General features: G+C 34.2%; 1 protein-coding gene across 6 annotated transcripts in view; it reads left to right on the forward strand.

Annotated features, from left to right (window-relative positions):
* Positions 1-16,692, forward strand: part of PDE4D (phosphodiesterase 4D) — a 1,222,901-nt gene that overhangs the window by 732,912 nt on the left and 473,297 nt on the right. Inside the window, exon 1 of one of the 6 annotated variants that reach the window (XM_074203065.1) lies at positions 1,061-3,092. The exons of the other annotated variants lie outside the window; for them this stretch is intronic. The gene's annotated coding sequence lies outside the window, so the exon portion shown is untranslated. Of the gene's footprint in view, positions 1-1,060; positions 3,093-16,692 lie in introns of those variants that run through there. 6 annotated transcript variants of the gene reach the window in all.

A 16,692-nucleotide genomic window follows, 5' to 3' on the forward strand; every position in this document is an offset into this window, starting at 1 on the left:
GCCAAAAATTAGAAGAAAGTGTGAAGTATATCATTGGAAGAACAACCAACCTTGAAAACAGATCCAGAAGAAATAATTTAAAAATTATTGGGCTACCTGAAAGTCATGACAAGGAAGAGAGCCTAGATGTCATTTTTCAAGAAATAATACAGCAAAATTGCCCTGAGATCCTAGAAGCAGAGGGTAAAATAGAAATTGAGGGGATTCACCAGTCACCTCCTGAAAGAGATCCCAAAAGAAAAATTTCCAGGAATAATATAGCCAAATCCCAAAATTCACACTTCAAAGAGAACATTCTCAAAGCTTCCAGAAACAAACAATTCAACTATCAAGGCTCCATAGTCAGGATTACACAAGATCTGGCAACATCTTCATTAAGGGCTTGTAGGGATTGGAATATGATATTACAGAAGGCAAAAGATCTTGGTTTATGACCAAGAATCAACTATCAAGCAAGACTGAATATCCTCTTTCAGGGTAAAAGATGGACTTTCAATGAAACAGGGCACTTTCAAAATTTCCTATCGAAAAAACCAGAGCTGAACAGAAAGTTTGATCTCCAAGTACAGGACTCTGGTAAATGACAGAGGGGGTGGATGAGAAGGACTAACTATGAGGAACTTAATTATATCGAACCGTTTGTCTTCCTGCATGGGAAGAAGATATTGATAATTCATATGAATATGAACTTTCTCATTTATAAGAGCGGTTAGAAGGAGCGTATATAGACAAGGTACAGGAAGGAGCTGAATATAATGGAATAATATAGTAAAAAAGATGGAGTCAATGGGTGATAAAGGAAAGTACTGGGAGGAAGGGAAAGGAGATGAAGAAGAAGAAGCTAAGAAATTTCACATAAGAGTGAAGTAAAAGCTTTTTCAATGGAGTGGAAAGGGGGAAGGCAAAGGGGGAATGAGTGAGCCTTCATTCTCATCAGAAGTGACTCAGAGAGGAAATAACATTCACACTTAATAGGGTATAGAAATCTATCTTATCCTAGAGAAAAATGAGAAGAGAAGGATGGGATAAAGGGGGATGGGGGGAGGGAAGGGGGAATAGGTGATAGAAGAGAGGGAAGATTGTGGGAGAGGGTACTCAGATACAACACACTTTTAGACAGGGCCAGGATGAAAGGAGAGAGAGAGAGAAGAGAATAAATGAGAGTGAGGAGGAATAGAGTGGAGGGAAATACAGTTAGTAATAGCAACTGTGGGAAAAATATCGAAGCAACTTCTCTGGTGGACTTACGATAAAGAAACTCACCACAGAGACAGAGCCATTGGAATCTGAACACAGACTGAAGTACGTTTTTTTTCTCTCACTATTCTTGAGGTTTCTCATCTTCTTAGTGGGGAGGGGGGTTATATTTACCCTTATAATAAAATTATTGTAATTATGTAAAATAAATTTTAAAAAATGACAAAAATAAAAAATGAAATTCCTGTAGAAAAAGGAATATAGTAATGATTATTTACTGACAATTGTAGGATTAATGAGTTTTCTCCATTTATGGAATTTGGAGTGTCTTTTAAATTTTTTTTAAATTAAATGTAGGTGCTTCTTTGTCACTTACATTAGGTTTTCCCACATCTATGGAGATAAACAAATGAAAACAACGAAGTATATTTAAAGATTTCTCAAGCAAGTAATTAATTATTTTAAAAAATCAGAGATAGTGATTGCTTGGTTCACAATGAATCTTTTTCCCTCTAAGTCTAGACACTTGTTTCCTCAGTTATATGTAATAAAGATATTAGGAAGTTATGCATGATGATGTGTTTTATGAAATCCAAAAAAAAAGGGAAAGATTATCACTGACAGAAATGCTAAGACATATAGCAAAATCAAATGAGAAATTTGTAAAGCAATCATTAAACTGCCTGACAATAGCTTAATAAATGCTGGTTTAAAAAAAAGAAAATTTACTGAATAGAAAGTAATTAAATACCAAATTTTCTTTCTCAATCATAGCATAGCCAGAACTCAACAAATGTTAAAAATGTAAGCTATTAATATATTTTGGCAGATTTGTATGTGCCTTCTTGCCCCAACCTGTAAAATAAAATAAATTTAAAAAGTCAAACTTTAGGAAGAGTGACTGAGGAAGAAGTTTCCAAAAATAGGAAAAATGATTTATAATCTTCCAAAGATTTGTTAAGTACTTAGGAAAGGAAGTGGTGATCATTAAAAGTCAGTGTGGATTCATCAAGAACAATTCATTTTGGGGGTGAGTAGGTGGCGCAGTGGATTGAACACCGGCCCGGGAGTCAGGAGTACCTGGGTTCAAATCCAGTCTCAGACACTTCATAATTACCTAGCCACTTAACCCCATTTGCCTTGCAAAAACCTAAAAATTAAAAAAAAAAGAATTCATGTCAAGCTAATTAACCTAATTTCTTTGTTAACAGGATTACTAAACTGGTAAATCAGTGGAATGCCAAAAATTATAATAAAGATCATCATAATAATGGATATGTTTCCATTGCTGTAATGGTTTGTCAAGTACCTAAAATATACTATCAAATTTGATACTTACAAAAATAGGACAATCTACTAATACCCTCATTTTACAGATAAGGAAACTGAGACTCAGAGAGATTAAGGTTCTTGCCCAGTTAGTATGGTGGTGGAATTAAAACCCAAGATTTTTCTAATCTCAAGTCACACTCTTTTTGTATTCAGTCACATTGCCTCAGAAAGATATAGTAATTTGGATTTCTCTTTTTGATAAACTCTTTTATGATACCCTTCTAGATAAGCTAGAGAGATATGGACTAGATTTTTATATTAAGTAGACTCAGATGACTGTGAACTTATTAAAAGTTAGAGCTGTTTTTTTATCTTTCTTCATATCCCAAACGACTTAGCATCATGCTTAGAACCTGATGGTTACTTTAAAAATGCTAATTGACTGACTGAATGATTAAATGCTTGGACCCAAGAATGGTCTGAGTTCAACCTACAGATAGGACTTTACTACTCTGACACACTGACCCTGATCTTTTTAACGCTTTTCTCAGACACTTGAATGAAGGCAGAGATCTGACTGATGAGTCAAAGCCAGGAACATTGCTAACTTTTTTGGGTGACAGGTAAGGATTTGGAAAGACCTCAAGGTTAGGATCATAGGCTGGTTAAAATAAAAGATTTAATATGGATAAATGCAAAGTCCTGCTTTCAGGTCAAAAAATCAACAATCTAAAAACAGAATGATAGAGTTGCAGCTAAGTAATTCATGTGAAACATATTGCAAAAGGAAGTTAAAGGGATTATAAACTGCTAGTATTTGGACATGATAGTCAAAAATGCTATGTGCTCTCATGCTGTCACAATGGGAAAAAAGGTTCCAGGAAAAAAGGGAAATTTATAGCAGTTTTTCTATAAACTGTTTTAATCAGACCACATTTTGATTTTACTCCTGGGAAATACAGTTTAGGAGAGACATTAATAAACTGGGGTGTGTTCAAAAAAGGAAGACCAGGCTAGTGTAGATACTTGAAACCAATTATATGAATATCTGTTGAAGGAACGTAGGATAAATTGCTCTGGAGAAAAAAGAAAACTTAGGTGGGACATTTCACCCCCTGTTTTTTAATTGAAATTTTATTTTATTTTTCCAATTGCATGCAAAGGTAATTTTCAATATTCATCCATTTACAATTTTATGAATTCCACATTTTTCTACCACTCTCCCTTCCTTCCCCCTCCCCAAGACAGTGAACAGTATGGTAATAGTTGTACATGTACAATAGTGTTTAATATTCCCCTGCTTTTTGTTGTTGTTGTTGTTTTTATTTTTCCCAGCCAGTATCTGTTTTATGAACATTCAACATATTAAAGTTGATCAAAGACTTCTCTTTCACAGTATGGAAAAGTCCTTGGAAATAAGTATTCAGTCCCAGCTCTTCTATAAGAGGCAGATAATAATTCCCATAGTACCCGTTTCTCAGGGTTGTCATTGTTGAGGCTGTTGAATAGACAAATAAGATAATGTGTATGAAACATATTGTGAATTTTTAAGCACTATTATAATATTGTAATATATAATTATATTACATATGATTATATATAATATCATTAGCTATTATTATTTGATTATTAGGTATTTCGGAAGAAAACATTTCTTATGAGAGGAGCTGAAGACATGTGTCAAAATGTCAAGATGAAAGAGTTATTGCTTGAGATGTTCTGTTAGAAGTTGGATGGCTGTGCAATTATGCACAGCAGTGATTTATGAAAGAAGGCTCCTGTTTGAACTGCCAGTAAATGTTCAAATGCCTAGACTTATAATTTTTGACCAGAAAATTGGAAAACTACCTGTAATTATTTCCATGTGCCTGTTTCATCATTCTGAATGTCTATAATGGGTTTGAAAAGTAATTTAGCTTTCTGAAAATGTACCACTCACTAACTTGATCATTTCCCTTCCAGTAGAGGTATGTTTGATGCATAGATAAATACCCACGATTAACCAAAGGCTGCTAAATTTAGTTGGTGTTCTTTTAGAGACAAGACAAAAATGGATTAAAGGCTCAGTGTCTACTCAGGAGCAGGACTGAGAGGGAGGGAAGGCTTTTGTGAAGCCAGGCACTTTCGACTTCATCTGCTCAGCCAATAATTGGTTGAAGCTTGACTCTGAGTAGGAAAAAAAAGGCAACAAGCTTCCTGTATCCATAAGGAAAAAAAGCAAACTAATGCATCTAAGCACTGAGAGAAAGCTGAATTGGCTTTCTGAGCTAAAGGACCCTAAGCCACCTGTGCACAGCACAGCTGGAAAGAAGTTCATAATCTGGCATCTTATTCCCAGCTTTTTCCAGGAAATTTTACTCTTTGCCTATTAGTTTTCTTTTTCTTTCTTTCTTTCTTTTTTTGAATTCTTTGTGCTTGGATAAAATGAGTTTACCATCTAGCTGTGAGCACCTGACTCTGGAGAGGGTGGCCAGATTCCGGAGTGCTTACATTCATGGATCACCTTATGCTATCAACAAACCTATTGATATTAAACAGCAGAGGAGACGGTAACGTGTTTTCTTTTATTATATTTGTTTGTCAAGGAAATCTTGTGCTGTTACCACCCCCCCACCCCCATCCTGCTTCCCAGTGTTGAAGTCTGCTAATTCAAGGCTTGTGAGGAGTGATAGTTTTATAGTTTTGCACTAAGGGAGATCTGAGAACAATTGACTGAAGAGGAATACTGGAAAAATTCCTTCCATTTAGCTTAAGTCAAAACTGGACCCATTTAAGAAAAAGATGAAAGCTTAACCATTTTCCAGAGTGATGGTTCCCTGAAGCTTCTGCATTTGGGTGAGCTGTGGTTCCTAGTATCCAAAGATCCAGTTAGCATCCCCTGAGATAAAGATTTTTAAGGAATATTATGAAGCAGTGTTATTCATAATTAGTTTTTAATTCCAGCTTTCCAGCTGGTAGTTCAGATATGTCATGTTTTACTGTTGTTTCAGAAACATACGGACTCTATAGAACCATTCATTTTCATATCACCGCTGCTGTGGTTGAGTGAATAGGAAAGTGTTAAGTACTTCCCCTACAAAATCATCATTTCTGTATCAGTGTTCCAGGCATCTGTTCTCTCACAGCCCTGCTTCCATCTCCTACATCCTACATGTCTGCTTAGTGAAATGAGGAATTTGCAAAGTTGAGAGCTAGATTTTGGTTACTAGAAAGACACATATCTACTTTGTGCTCAAGAATTAATTTCCCTCACTTGTTTCCAAGTTTTTCTTGAACAATGTTAGAGCAGGAGAGTTATATTTGGTCATAGATCTCTGTAGTTGCTCACCTTTAATAATGACTTTGTTTTAGTTTAAAGTGTCAGAATTTTAGAATGGATCATTTTCCCTAGCATTGATAGAGCACTAGACTTGGAGTCAGGAAGACCTGGATTCAAATTATGCTTCAGATCCTTACTAGCTGTGAGACTCTGGAAAAGTCACCTAACCTTTCTTGACCTCATTTTCTCCTCTATAAAATGGAGAAGTTGGCTTTGATGACTTCCAAAGTTCCTTTTAGCTTTAAATCTATTATTTCATAATGCCATGACTTTACTAAGAATATTAAACATGCCTTGGCTACTCGCACGAGTCAGGTAGGTCTTTAGATTTGTAACTACAAGGATTTGGAAATCATCTTCAGCCCCCTTATTTTTCAAAGATTTTGGAAGAAAAACTTAGTATCTTATTTTCTAGCTCTTCTTTTGCACACCCATTTTAAAATATATGCTATATTGTACATGTTCCAATATTAAATAGAGCTAGCATATCCAAGCTCTGTTGTTGATCATGGTCAAAGTTTTTTTTTTTTTCCATTTTGCAGAAATGACTGAGATATAACTTTCTAATTGTAAACTGTTTTCTGACTTCATAGGGAAAAAAAACTGATCACTTAAGATGAAACTACTAATGTTTTAGGGTTTGTTTACTGCTGTTTTGGGTTTTTATTTTTGGTGGAATGATATTTATTCCATTTTTGTTCCACATTGATGCTTTTTTTTCTCATTAACAGTACCTTGCATTGAGTATTCAATTCAAATAAATGTATGTTATAGTCATTTGAATATAACATACCCTTAAGTCTTCAAGTTCGACAGTACTTTCCTTGTATTCAGAGAGAAATATTAGTGACTTGTTCATATTATTCAATCACTGAGTCATTCTTGTTTAAGGATGCACTTGGATTGTCAGAAAACAATTATGTTAATATACAATAACTAATGACTGTAGTAGTACAGACAAGTAATTAAAAAAGAAACTATTTCTTCTAACCCATACCACTAGCAATCTTACTGTGGTAGTCCAAAATTCATTTTACAGTCTAACAATAAATAATGTGTGATTCTACAAATATTCAACACACATGCCTTGATATTACATTTCACCCAATACATTTTTTTTTATTTTTGAGACTGGAAAATAGCCATATAAGTCATTATGTGTATTCAAAAATGATAATCTCTCCTCAAATCTGGGGACAGCAAGAATGTCTAGGCAAATCAGAATTCCTCCCTCAGATACTGGAAAAAGTCAGAGATACAGATGTCTTCTACAGCTATTTTGCAAGCTAAACAGATTTTGGAATTTTAAAATATGAGATCCTTATTTGTCTTTTCAAATTATACATTGCTTTTGTAACAGCCCACTCGAATCTGACTCCAAAAAAAAAAAACAAAAAAGAAAAAGGAAAAGAAATATTATTGAGAAATTTTCAAAAACAATTCCTCAGGATTTGGTAATTCACTTTATAATGTTATTTTTGAAATCTGTAGTTAAAATTGTGCTTTTGAGGTATCTGCTGAGAAAATACTACATTTGTTATAAAGACCACTTGAAAATTCTTATGGCAGTGTGCTTGAAAATTCTCTGATTTCTACCTAATGGTAGAAAAAAGCAACGGTTACTTTTCAGAGTGTTTACTGGGATTTATTTAAGATATATCCGAAATAATGTGTTAAAAGTTTTTTTTTTATTTTTCAGTATTGTACTTGTCCATATTTTTTTTAATTTCAAAAAGATTAAGAATTCGTTGGAAGCCACTACTTGTTGATTTTATTTTTACCATCCTTAGTGAAGAGGAAGGTTTGAAAGAATTCAGAGAATTGAGCTATTTTCCCTAAAACTCATGTGTAGGCTGAAGATGCAAATCTTTTATATGTGCAAAATAGAGCTCAGCTTAAATCCAAATGTATGCTTAAACAAGAATGATTCAGTGATGGAATAATGTGAACAAGTCTCTAATGTTTCTCTCTAAACATAAGGGAAGTACCTTCTAAATTGAAGTCTCCCAAGTATGTTACAGTGAAATGGCTATCATAGCTATTTATTTGAACCTAATGCTGAATTCAAGAGCTTCATTGAAATTATTATCCAAACAGTTAGCATTAATAAATCTTCAGCTGAACTAAATGCTAATGAATAGGAAGGCTCACTATCTGTGATTCTTTATTTTTGACTATATCTTTAAGTCAATCATCTGTTATCCTTTCAGATTATTTTTAGTGGCTTCCCCATATTCCAAAACTCTTATCTTCACCCTCTTTCCAGAGAATAATGGCCTTTCAGAGTAGAGGTAATGAGTTGAGTAACAGATTTAAATTTATATAGACCTGAATTCAGAGGAGTTTCTTCTGAGTTGGCAAATCACTTAACCTCATTGGTCTTTAAGAAACTTAAAGACCATAAGTCAAAAGCAAAGTTGTTATGGGGGAAATGCTTTATAAATTTTAAAGCACTGTATTCATATGAATTTTTTGTTATTCATATGAGTATTTGTTATAGACAGATATACTATTATTTTATTTGAAGGGAAAAAATTAAAATTTTAATTTAATTAATTGAAGCTAATCTAGACTATACAAGCATGACCTAAAAACAATGCTTATTTGAACATAGTATGCATGATACAATCTAGCATTTAAGAATAAGCACTACTTCCAAAGAATGTCAGGCTTGGAGTCAGGAAAATGTAAGTTCAAATATGGTATTAGGCATCTATGATATGTATGACCTTGGGCAAATCACTTACTCTATGCCTCAACTTCCTTATCTGTAAATTATGGTGATCAAGTAACATACTAGTTGTAAAGTATTTTACAAACTTGAAAGTGCTATATTTTCAGTCATTTCAGTTGTTGTACCATTTGGGGTTTTCATGGCAAAGATACTGGAGTAATTTGCCATTTCCTTCTCCAAATCATTTTACAGATGAGGAAAATGTGGCAAACAGGGTGAATTGACTTGTCCAGGGTCACACAACTAGGAAATATCTGAGGTCAAATTTGAACTCAGGAAGATGAGTCTTCTTGCTTCCAAATTCAATGCTCTATCCCTTGAGCCACCTATCTGCCCAGAAGTGCTATGTTAAAAATTACAATATGATTATCAATATGAAATTCAAGGAAAACCTTTCTGTTTATCACACAGATTCAATCAAATTCATTAATATTTTAAGTACCTATTATGACACAAATGTTTTATTTTGCTAGAAAATATACTTTGAAAGTATTTGTCTTTGTATCTTCAGCCCCTGATGCTTAATACATACTTCTTGATTGATTGTTATACTAGTATTAGGCATAGAAAGATGAAAAAGAAATATTTCTTGACCTCAAGAAGCTGGAGTTAAACTAAGGATGGAGACTGGGGCAGGAGGATATAACAAAGGATCATATATTTAGATGTAGAAAGGTTTGAAGGATCATCTAAACAAACCCCCTTTTTTCATAGAAAAAAATAAATCTGAAATCCAGAGAAGTTAAGCAACTTGTCCAAGGTCTCAGGAGGTAAGTGAGAGAAGAATTTGAATCCAATGCTGTCATCCATTCTGCTCATTTAATGTTCTTTTTGTTGTACCATGGTGCCTGTTTACACAAAATCAGTAAATGTACACAAAGAGGTCAATGCAAAATAATTTAGGTAAGGAGAGAGAAAACTGACAAAAAAAAAAATCATAAAAGGCACCTGAACTAAGAATGGAGATAAGGAGGGAGTGGATCAAAGCATCCCTTCTATTGATATTAAATTATGAGCTTCAAAGACTGGGCATCATCAGCTGAATCATGACCCAGTCAACAGAATGGAACCTGGTAGAAATCTTTCATGGTGAAATTATCCTTGTAATCCATGGCCTACTCCCTACTTTCATTATTCTAGTAATGCCTCTTTCTTCCCAGAATCACCTAACTCTAAATGAAGTATCATTAGAACATAGAGTATAAGAGCTGGAAGGGACCTTGAAAATTAATTATCTAGTTCAACCATCTCCTTTTATACTATAGGTAAGGATTATGATATCAGTCTTTGTATTTATTCTCTCTGCTACCCCCAGTTAAGAATGAGGAAAGATGGGTTGGAGATTACCGAATTTGAAATTAAGACATTGATTCTGTTACTGAGAGAACTTTCTCTTTGAGGAAAGGCATACAACATCTATTCCTGCCCAATCATCAAGCTATTCATTTTCCCAAATGGTCTCCATAGAAATGATTCGTTAGTAATGACAGTGGCGGGAGCTAAGAAATGGCTTGTGATTCATAGATTAGTGGTTCCTCAGTGTCTATAAAAATAGATTCAATCAATGAGTCTGAACAAACTGATGGCTGACATTGCCTCATGGTATGATAAATTAACAGAAAAGCACTTTATGTTCAAAGAATGGGAAAGACTATTAAAAATGGTAAAGGGATAATTAGAGGTTCATTGGGGGAAATGATTAATTTTTTTCCCAATTAGAGATGGCAATCAATTACTTAAACCTTTCATTTTTGTTGAATTTATACTCCAAGGAAAGAAAAATTTGATGATTATAGAGAAAATGTTTACTAGAGCCCTACTGATTGGTAGTTTCTCCTTTAAAAGGGTGTGTCTGAGCTTGAAGCGCTTTTTTGTACCATCTAAAGAAAATAGTGTGTTTATAAATTAATTGGTCATGTTGAAGTTGCAATCACAAAACTCAATTCTAAAGCATCTAAATCAAAATTTATACATGGTATACTAATTATTAATTATTTTAACTTTTGATTAATCAAATCCTTTAAGGATTTTTTACCAGGTAAAATTACGTCTTAGCTGAGTTCTAGCTGTTGTGTGTTATATAAAATACTTATTTAAATGCATAGGTATGCAATTGCAAGTCTTTTTTTAATAATTAGTAACATTTTTCCTAATTCAGCATATTCTGCCCCTAATTGTTTTCATTAAGCAGATTCTTTCACAGAATGAATATTTATTTATAGTAATGTAATCTTCTCAAGATTTCCTTTTAAAGGTGTAGGAGCAAATGGTTGTTTTCTTAGCTATCCCCAAACTAAAAAGTAAGTATTGTTTAAAGCAAGAGAAGGGAGGGAAATAAATAAGTGATGGATTTTTGGGTTTTTTATGTGTGGACAAAACTCATAAATATTAAGAGGATACATTATCAGCTTGATTTAGGCCAATTTTCTTTGGAACTTGGACTAAACCTCTGTGCATGTGTGTTTGTCAAATCTTAATGCAACATAAACACCAATTAGAAAACTGCAGTAACAGAAAATTGTAGGGTAAAGAAAGAAATAACCTTTCCAAGGGAGGCCCTTTGTAGTAACAAAGCAGAACTTCCAAGCTTCCTTAGTGCACCTCAAAAATGACTAATAATTATTTCTCAGTTTGATTTGAGCAAGAACTGATCTTTTTGTGACTTGTGTTTGTAGTAGTCATTGTAACCAATCTGCATGAATGGTGAACTTACAGAAATAGATCATTTCAGTTCTCAGAAACAGAGAATGAATGTTTCATATCTCACAAGTTTTTGCTACAGGAAACATAGCTAAAAACATCCTGAGAACATCATGATGAATTTATTAATTTAATTAATAGAGGCATTCATAGTTTAGTGGATAGAGAGAGGTGGTCTTACATTTGGATAAGCCTCGAATCAACCTCTAACTGTAATAAATAATGTTTCTATGAATCTGACCCACTTCTTAGTGCTCTAGATTGTTCCCTAACCTATAAATTTTGAGGAGGTACTGACCTTCATTGATAAAGTTTATTCATCTGGGAATTTCCTTTATGGATAAAATCATAGGTCTGATTCCTGTCTGTAAAAACTGTGTGGATTCCACAGGGACTCACATATAAATTTTTTACTTCCTTTCTAAATGTCTTAGAATCATCTAAATATCAATTTAGCTCATATTTATAATCTACTTAATAATTTAAATTTTCCAAGAAATAATAAGAGGCCCTCTTCTAGTGCAGCTAAAGGGGAAAATCCTATTTTTATGCTTTATTTTGTCTTTAATCTGGAGAAAATTCTCCAAAAATTGTTTTAAAATCTATTATTAAATACAACTCAGTCCTGATTAGTGTAAATAGTGTATCCCCTGAAATGGTCACATTGTTTGAATTTTCACTGCATAATTCTATTGAACTGAAACCAGTTACTATATTTTACATTATGATAGCTTCAAAAAGTACATATTTGCATACATGTGACCACTTTAGGGAAGTCATTATTCACATTTGTATAATTGGTTTTAATATTTGAATTTTTTTAGCATATACCCAGCAGTCTGTATGATAATCATCATTCAATGCACAGGATGTACAAACTAATGAAAACCTACAGTGCTTTGATTCCAACCAGAGAAACAGGCTTATGTACAGAGTTACTGATATTCTGACTGTCAGTACATTCGTGTCTACTACAATCCTACCAAGGTCTTTGACATTCTATAACAGAGTGCCTAAAGTACATGGATAATCCTATGAGAGCTGTGCCCTGACTTTTTAACCATTAATCCAAAAATTTATTTTTGTCATCCTAAGTGGAATTATCCTATTATCCAACATCAAGCATGTAGTAATCATTTGATAGGTTCCCAGTATCATGATGGCCAAAAAGACAAAAACAAAAAAAAAAACAAAAAAAACCTTCTGAGTATCTACCTACGTAAGGCCCCAACCTTACAATGAATTTAATGTCATTTCACTGGTCATTTTAAAGAATAAAAATAAAAATTCATAGTGAAAGTTCTCAGTCTAAACTTTTGAGGTCCTTCAAAAAAAGTTTTTTTTTGGTTATAAATACCAACCCAAAAAACTTTTACCTGAATTAAGTATAGAGATAAGTCCATAAATGTTTGACATGCAGGGAAATCAGAACACAAAAGAAAGATCTTGTAATATTGTTGGAACAAAGCAAGCACAATAAAACTTCTATAACCAAAATCATATATTGCATGTCAAGACAGTGATAAAAGGAGCATCAAAGGAGCATATGATTATTCTCTAATTAATTTTGTAAATAATATTACTATTAGAGTTGAAAGAAAAGAGAGCATTTTAAGTGCAAGTGGTCAGGTAGGACTTTATGGAAGAGATGGAATTTCAGTTCCATTTTGAAATATGTGTTAACCTCAATTAGGTGGGGTGCTGACATAAATATAGAAATATGATAGCAAACAAGAACATCGCAATTTTTAGAGGAAAGTGATGAACTAATTTGACTAAAAGGTTGGGGAGTGATGGAACATTAAGTCTAGAAATGTAGTTTGGTGTCTGAGAGAAGCAAACTGCAGTTTTTCAAACTGGACTTTAGCCTGTATGAAATGGCCATGTATTAGAAAGAATAATCTGGTGACTCAAGAGAGGTTGGTATAACCTAGGCTAGAGTAAGGGATATCATTTAGGAAACCATGCAATAATCCAGGCAGCATCCAAAATATTCATAGCAGCTCTTTTTTGTTGTGGCAAAGAATTGGAAATTGAGGGGACGTCCATCAATTGTAGAATGACTAAATAGGTTATGGTATATGTATGTTATGGAATACTATTGTTCTATAAGAAACCACAAATGATCAGACTCTAGAGAAGAATGGAATGACTTATGGGATCTGATGCTGAGCGATGGGAGTAGAACCAAGAGATCAGTACACACATCAATAACAATATTGTGAGATGAACAACCTTTGTGGAAGCAACTTCTCTCAGCAGTCCAGAGAGCTGGGACAACTGTATTTGACTGGCTATGAACTATATTATCCCCATCCAGAGGAAGAAAAACAAAACACATAGGGGAAAAAAGCCCTGCAGAATCTGAACACTTTATAAAAAATTATCTCTTATGTATCTCTTTCCCTTAATCCTAATTCTTCATACCAAAAATTACTAATCTATAAACATGTTTATCAAAACATGTATGTACAATGGCTAACCTGACTGTTTGCCCCTGAGGGGAGAGGAGTGGGAAAGGAGGGTGGAAGGAAATTTTGTAATTTAAAACTATACACCTGCATATGGATGAAAATAAACAAATAAATTTTAAAAAAATACAGGTGGCATTAGATATAAATGTACCCAGACCCTTCATATCAGAAGGGAGTCATCTTCCATCTTTCTTCACATATATTTGAGTGTTCTGCTGATTTGATAATAGATCTTTTTGCCTTCATCTCAATTGTTAATCAAGCTGTTAAATGATATAGGGCCACTGACAGATCCCTGAGTCACTGCACTAGAGAGCTTCTTCTGGATATTGACTCATTAATAACTACTCTTACTCTTGGTCAACCAGTTCTAAATAACTTTGTTCTTCTCTAATAATATTAATAATTAATATATATTTTGTACATGGTGTTTATAGTTTGAATAGCACTTTACATATATATATGTAACAGTCCAGATACTTTTTTTTTTAGTTTTTTTTTTTTTTTTTGCAAGGCAAATGGGGTTAAGTGGCTTGCCCAAGACCACACAGCTAGGTAATTATTAAGTGTCTGAGACTGGATTTGAACCCAGGTACTCCTGACTCCAGGGCCAGTGCTTTATCCACTATGCCACCTAGCCGCCCCATCTAACAGTCAAGATACTTTTACCATCCTCATTTATAGATGAGAAATCTGAGACTGACAGATTGTGGTTGATTTGCCCAAGGTCTCAGCACTCTTTCAACTACAACTTCTACCTGCTTCTGTCCACTTTGTCTATAAGGATAGCATGATTGAGAGCTGAAGTCTAAGAAAACTATCTACAGTACTTCACTGATCTTTGGGTTTTCTGTTTATTGTTGTTCAGTCATATAATTGTGTCCTACTCTTTGTGATCCCATGAACTATAGCATACCCAAACGTTCTGTGACCTGGCTGGGGAAGGAGGAAGATGGAAGGATTGGGGAGTGTTAGTTTAACAGACCTGTCATAAAAGGAAATGAGGTTACTATAACATTACTTCTTCTTGATGAAGCTGTAACAGATTTTCATGATCACTGCTTCTCTTTCCAAATCCTTAATATGCCAACCCCTTCATAATATGTTCTAGAGTACAGACAGGAAGTATTTCATTTCTGTTTTTTATCCCTGTTGTCTAGGACAATGCCTGTCACATAATAGGTGTTTCCTAAATGTTAATTGATTGCTTGTCAACAATGACTTCTGACTCACCTGCCTCCCATGTCAGAATCACTGACAGTGACTCAATCATTGTTTTAACTGGTTCTTTCAGAACCTCCAGTTGTACTTGGCCCAAGCTAATGAAGTGAACCTTACTAACTCTCTGTACCTCTCCTCACTTTCTTAACAGATTTAAACTCCCTGTCAATCATTTTAATTATATGCTGATAATTCTTAAGAATTTAGGAAAAATAACCATCCCTTAAAGGAAAATAAAATAAAGTAAATAAGCAACCTGTTCTACCTTCTCTTTGTAGTTGTTTACCATCATCTCATTCATTATGGTCAGTGGATCTAGCCCTTCTTTACTCTTCCTCTCACCCACAACATAGCTAAAGATATACCTTTTTTTTTTTTTTGTACCTAAAATTCATCGCTAACAGCTCTAAGCCCTCTGAAATTTATCATTTTCTGGCCCTGTTTGAAATGCAATGGTGCCCTTGCTTTATAGTCAGGCTCCATCTACCACCATCTCCCTTATATAGTTCTTAAAAATCAGTCAGTGAGTTGCTCTTTTCCTGTTTAGACTGTTTTCCCTTTCTTCCTCACTGGAATTTCTTTTGTTTGCATCTTCAGGATTTAATTCTAGAGAGCTTCTCATTTAGGCTGACTTGACAACAGAATTTTGTTCTCTGCGTGTTTTGAAGTCTCTGAATGTCTTGAAAAATTTTGAAGTATAGTGCAAATGTCAGACCATGCTGCCTCTCTTTTTCTTCTGTCATGAATTCTAAGAGTCTTCATTTAAAGAGTCATTGTTGGGGTGGCTAGGTGGTGCAGTGGATAGAGCACTGGCCCTGGAGTCAGGAGGACCTGAGTTCAAATGTGCCCTCAGACACTTAATAATTACCCAGCTGTGTGACCTTGGGCAAACCATTTAACCACATTTGCCTTGCAAATAAAACTTAAAAGAAAAAGAGTCATTGTCCTCCAATTTCTCATCCCTTCAGCTTTAATAATTGTTCCCCACTGACCAGTATCAAGTCCAAAATAACATTTCTCCTTATTGCTTCCTCTTCCTTTCCATAGATGAAACCTTCATTGATACAAGTTAGGAAATTATTCATTGCTTTCCATTCAGCAGAAAGCAAAAGGGCCTGTAGCTATCCAGATAGTTGAAGTCCTCATCTCTACTGACATACTGCCTTGGTGTCAGTCTAAACCATTAAGTTACAAGTTAAAATGACTTTCAAATGATTAGAAAACATCTATTATTTCCTTCAAGGAGAAAAAAAAAAGTTTGTCTTAGCTCAGTCCTGAGCTTGGGGATTTGTTCTTTGTAGATGTAATTAAAAATCGTGTGTCCTCTGAGCACTGCTTGGCTTCGTTGAAATGAGGCCCCATGTTTTCTGACAAGAGTTAGAGAAAAAAAAAATCTCCATTTTCTAATCCATTGCTAAGACTTGATAACTAACACCAATCACAAAGATCAACCAACTAATTTTCTTCTGAATTGGTTCAGTGTGTGGCTGTCAGTGAACCCCACCCCCTCCTGGTCTCTTTCCTTGCCTAAAAGAAAGAAATGGAAATAAATGCAATGCTCTAATTCTAATTACTCATTGTCATCAGAAGACTAGAGGAATCACAAAATTAAGTTGACTTTTTTATGTTAGTAACTTTTTCTGGGCATAATTGCATGCATTTAAAAAAACAAAAACCAAAACCTTAGTCCTCTAAGCAAAATTAGACTCTCCTTCCTACTCCTGTTACTTTATGGAACAAAATAATTTCTTAGGAATTGTTTTTGCTACAAAAGA

This window comes from Macrotis lagotis, chromosome X (assembly GCF_037893015.1).
Source record: "Macrotis lagotis isolate mMagLag1 chromosome X, bilby.v1.9.chrom.fasta, whole genome shotgun sequence".
Lineage (NCBI taxonomy): Eukaryota > Metazoa > Chordata > Mammalia > Peramelemorphia > Peramelidae > Macrotis > Macrotis lagotis.